Below are 5,868 nucleotides of genomic sequence, written 5' to 3' on the forward strand. Positions count from 1 at the left end.
GAATCTGTCATAGCCTTCCCACCTAAATCCTGTTAATCTGGGAAACACAAACCACACCAAAACACCACCACCCACAGCAAAACCAAACCCCACACAAGCACCACAAGACAAACTCCCCTGTTTACAGCTCTGTTTGCTAGCTCCTGTGCCGCTGCCTGACTGGCTGCTACCTTTATAGGACCCCTAGTCAGTGAAGCCCCGCCCCCTAATCAGGGCTCAGCTTCTCTCCCAGCACAAAGCCCCTACAAGCCTCTACACATACAGATATTACCAATACAAAACCAAACACACACAAATACCTTCTCCTCCAACAGAACTCCCACTCAAACTCCCCTGTTTACAGCTCTGTTTGCTAGCTCCTGTGCCGCTGCAGCTGTCTAATGGAGGCAGCGAGGCCTAGAGCGCTGGACTTGGAGTCCCGTTGCTGTGGGAAGTGTCTGTACTGAAGGGCTGCAGCAGCTATCGTGTTTTAAGTGCAGACAGAGCCTGAGCCATAAAGCAGGTTCCTTCCCACCTACTCCCTTTGCAGAAAACACCCCTTCGGTTTAAACACCGACAGAATCCTCATGCAAAGCGATTTCTTCTCTAGGCCATCTACAAGCCTCTCTCCTTGCAACTTGAAGAAAGCTGAATGGTTGACAAATGCTTTTAAGATGCTGCTGCTTACTTCCGCCTAGCACCTGTTTCTTTTAACGGTGCACCAGCCTGTCATGCAATGACCTTGCTAAAGCGGTTACAAATTCCAGAAACCCGTTAAATATAATACTTAGATGAATTGGACTGTTAAGTAAATTATTTGACTGTGACTAAGCAACTCCCTCACCGAACCCAGACAAACAGGAGTTGCCTGTCTGAGAGCATTCAGAAGAATGGACTGACTTCTTTTTTTAATGATGGAGAATTGAACGGGACTCTCCCAGCTGAGTGCTCTGACAACAGGGCTGGGTTAGGATGGCCCCTCTGCCATTTTGCATGGAGCAAGGCAGGTACCTAACTTATTCCTGCAAGATATGACTTAAGCAGCATCTAAATCACCTGACTGCAAGAGAGGGGTTTTCTCAGGATCACAAGCCACAACAAGCATCGAACACAGAGAGGGGCAGGGCTTAGGACACACCCCTCTCATCAACATCTCCCATTGGCTAGCATAGGTGGCTCCCCCCCAGAGCATGCTGGGTTTTGGGGATCACAGTTTTCTGCCCCTGAACTCATCCCCTTAATTGACACTCTGCACTCGCGTTGAGAGGCCCCAAACACGGCTCCTCAATCAGCCAAGGGCTTGTCCTTGGCCATAGCCAACTCTGCTGTGCCAGCTCCCCGTGGTCCATTTTTGGCCAATTGTGGCCCAAGCCCTCAGGCCACCTGAGAAGATCTGGAACAACTGGACACTGCCCTCAAGCTCACCCTGATGTCAGTGGGACCTGGGACGGGCGTGTGAAATTCAGGCTGGGAGGAGAGAGGCTACTGGGGAAGGAAATCTCCCATCACAAGCTACTTCCCATCCCCTTTGGTCTCATCACGAGCTTCCTCCTCAGCACCGGAGGTCCCAGACACAGTAGGTGGGAATGAGCTGGGCTCTGGAACGAGAAAAGAAGGAGGAAAGTGTTGGTGAGGACTCCGTATACCACATGCCTGATTCTCCTCTTCTTGCCTGCACTGCAGAAGGTTGGCCTAAGGGGGAGGTGCTGATCTAGGAGCCATAAGTGCCTGGTTCAATTCCAGCCTCTGCCCTGGAGCCCTTTGATTATCTAGGGCCAGCTACTCAAAGGTATTTGCATTCCTGAAGATGCAGGTAGGTCACTAATGGGATTTTCAAAAGTGACTAACTACCGTCTTCAGTGAGAGTTAGGCAGCTGCATGCTTTTGAAAATTCCCCTACGTGCCTATTTGCAGCTTTAGGTGCCTAAATACCTTTGACAATCTGGCCCTTAGGCCCAGATCCTACAAGGTATTTAGGTATCCGATTCCCATTGATCTTTGAAGATCTGGGCCTCAGAGACTAGGGTGACAGTGGCCAGAGATAAAACAGGTCACGGCATACTACGTATTTCCCAGGGATTTCAGCGCAGACCCTTCATGAATGTTTGCTCCTGATCCCGCAGTCAGACAGAGCCAGGGGTATGTTAACGAGCAGCCTGATGAACAAAAGGCTTGCTAGGCACCATAAAAATAAAAGTTACCCCATGGCCTATACAACACATGCCACTTTCCCTGTGAGCCCTTGGGGTGCTTGAAACCTTGCCTGCACTGCAGAAACTTTGCAAATATGGGCAGCAGGTATCGTAGGCAGGGGGAGCCTGTGACTTGCCAGACAGCCTACCATGGCTCTGCCCACGCTCCGCCACAGGCCAGGCCCCCTCTTGCTGTTCCCAGCGCTCTGCCCTGCCAGGCCTGAGGACACAGCAACCGTGCTGGCCTGGGGCCTCTCCCTGACAGCTGCCCGGCACTGGGGCCGGGGGCCACGGTGGGGGTGCTTTGGGCTCTTGCAGGGGCAAGGGGGCAGAAAGGGAGGGGTGGGGCCAGGGACTAGCCTCCCCGGGGCAGCTGGGTCACTAGCTGACCATGTTTGCAAAAAATGTTCATTGTTACTAGAGTCAGTGGTCGGAACATCGGTGGGCCTAGTGTAGAGAAGACTCTTGCTCTGGCACAACAGGATTTACACCTTCCTGGTTCTCTGCCCTAGCTCTAATGCCAGTCCCGTCATTGGTTATAGCAGCTTGGGGGCTGCTCTAGTGTGTGCCGGCTGGCAGGGGGCCCTCAGGGACCGTCCTTCCACTGAGAAGAGCCAGAGTGCATTGTGGTCTGGCTAGTCCCTCTCCTCACGCATTCCCATGTGACACACCCCTTGGGCTGGGGCTGCAGAGGAGATGGCTCTCCCAGCTCAATATCTGCTGGGGTCTTCCATATTCTGTGAGTTTATAGGATGTTTCCACAGGCTTTACATGGCCTGAGAAGTGCAAGGGGAGCAGAGTTTTTTCTGGGGTCACTGAGTGCACAACTTACCCACCACGGTAAAGTTTACGACAGCCACACACTTCCTGTACATTTCATCTTGAATCCTGTAAACTCCTTCAGCCCCTTTGCTCACATTCTCCATCTTGAAGTATCCACTGGAAAAGGAGAGTGTCTCCTTGACGGAACTGAGGACTGTTTGGGAGCCCCCATCAGAGGAGTAAACGACATCTTCCCACGAAGAGGTGGAGGTGTTCTATTTCTGCACGAAGAAAGACGTCTCTGAAATGGAGCTGGCATTCGGTATGGAGGTGTTCACAGAGCTGCCTTCGGGCTCAGCCACCTGGACAATTAGGTAATCTTGGCGAGCTGTGAGATTTCAAACAAGTAGTATTTGAGTTTGGCTTGGCAATCCTGGGTCAGGGACTGACGTGGAGGGTTGGGAGACAATAAAGGGAAAGGGTCTGAGAAAGGGCGTCCCTTACAATAAATCGTTCAACCAGTCACTGTTGAAGTGAGATGCTTTACAGAGGCTCACAGAGAGGCTCTCCCACCCGCTAAGGATTTGGGACACTCTGGCTCCCTGCTGGGACCAGCTTTGCTATTCACTTGCAACCAGGGTGGATAAAAATCAATGATTTAAAAAAAAAAAATTGGATTTGTTTGATAAAATGTTTTTTGCCCCTCAGAAAGCTATCTAAAGATAGTTTTAATTAAGATACATTATAGCTCAAAGATCTCTCATCATGGAATAGGGATGAGAAATTCTAATTCTATAGTACGAGACAATATATTCATGTAACGTTTAAGAAAAGTTCTGTAAATGAGTTCCAATACTTCATGGATTAAGGACCCAATCTTATGGGGTTCCACAGGCTTCTGTATAGATTATGGAGGTTAATCTTTCTATCTACCCAATGGGATTCAGTGCTCAGTCTAGAAGATACCATCAGAGATGCTTAGTTTTGCAGTTCTCAAACTGAAAAGGAGGACTTGTGGCACCTTAGAGACTAACCAATTTATTTGAGCATGAGCTTTCGTGAGCTACAGCTCACTTCATCGGATGCATACTGTGGAAACTGCAGAAGACATTATATACACAGAGACCATGAAACAATACCTCCTCCCACCCCACTCTCCTGCTGGTAATAGCTTATCTAAAGTGATCACTCTCCTTACAATGTGTATGATAATCAAGTTGGGCCATTTCCAGCACAAATCCAGGTTTTCTTACCCTCCACTCCCCACACACAAATTCACTCTTCTGCTGGTAATAGCCCATCCAAAGTGACCACTCTCTTTACAATTTTCAGAGTAACAGCCGTGTTAGTCTGTATTCGCAAAAAGAAAAGGAGGACTTGTGGCACCTTAGAGACTAATCAATTTATTTTGTTAGTCTCTAAGGTGCCACAAGTACTCCTTTTCTCTTTACAATGTGATTGATCATCAAGGTGAGCCATTTCCAGCACAAATCCAGGTTTTCTCACCCACCCCCCTCCAAAAACCACACACACAAACTCACTCTCCTGCTGGTAATAGTTTATCCAAAGTGACCACTCTCCTTACAATGTGTATGAAAATCAAGGTGGGCCATTTCCAATATAAATCCAAGTTTAACCAGAACGTCTGGGGGCGGGGGGGGGGGTAGGAAAAAACAAGGGGAAATAGGCTACCTTGCATAATGACTTAGCCACTCCCAGTCTCTATTTAAGCCTAAATTAATTGTATCCAATTTGCAAATGAATTCCAATTCAGCAGTTTCTCGCTGGAGTCTGGATTTGAAGTTTTTTTGTTGTAAGATAGCGACCTTCATGTCTGTAATTGCGTGACCAGAGAGATTGAAGTGTTCTCCGACTGGTTTTTGAATGTTATAATACTTGACGTCTGATTTTGTCCATTTATTCTTTTACGTAGAGACTGTCCAGTTTGACCAATGTACATGGCAGAGGGGCATTGCTGGCACATGATGGCATATATCACATTGGTAGATGTGCAGGTGAACGAGCCTCTGATAGTGTGGCTGATGTGATTAGGCCCTATGATGGTGTCCCCTGAATAGATATGTGGACACAGTTGGCAACGGGCTTTGTTGCAAGGATAGGATCCTGGGTTAGTGGTTCTGTTGTGTGGTGTGTGGTTGCTGGTGAGTATTTGCTTCAGGTTGCGGGGCTGTCTGTACGCAAGGACTGGCCTGTCTCCCAAGATCTGTGAGAGTGATTGGGTGTCCTTCAGGATAGGTTGTAGATCCTTGATGATGCGTTGGAGAGGTTTTAGTTGGGGGCTGAAGGTGATGTCTAGTGGCATTCTGTTTTTTCTTTGTTGGGCCTGTCCTGTAGTAGGTAACTTCTGGGTACTCTTCTGGCTCTGTCAATCTGTTTCTTCACTTCAGCAGGTGTGTATTGTAGTTGTAAGAATGCTTGATAGAGATCTTGTAGGTGTTTGTCTCTGCCTGAGGGGTTGAAGCAAATGCGGTTGTATCGTAGAGTTTGGCTGTAGACAATGGATCGTGTGGTGTGTCCTGGATGGAAGCTGGAGGCATGTAGGTAAGTAGAGTGGTCAATAGGTTTCCAGTATAGGGTGGTGTTTATGTGACCATCGCTTATGAGCACCATAGTGTCCAGGAAGTGGATCTCTTGTGTGGACTGGTCCAGGCTGAGGTTGATGGTGGGATAGAAATTGTTGAAATCATGGTGGAATTCCTCAAGGGCTTCTTTTCCATGGGTCCAGATGATGAAGGTGTCATCAATGTAGCACAAGTAGAGTAGGGGCATTAGGGGACGAGAGCTGAGGAAGCGTTATTCTAAGTCAGCCATAAAAATGTTGGCATACTGTTGGGCCATGCAGGTACCCAAAGCAGTGCCGCTGGTTTGAAGATATACATTGTCCCCAAATGTGAAATAGTTATGGGTGAGGACA

The sequence above is a fragment of the Lepidochelys kempii genome, chromosome 14 (genome assembly GCF_965140265.1).
Source record: "Lepidochelys kempii isolate rLepKem1 chromosome 14, rLepKem1.hap2, whole genome shotgun sequence".
Lineage (NCBI taxonomy): Eukaryota > Metazoa > Chordata > Testudines > Cheloniidae > Lepidochelys > Lepidochelys kempii.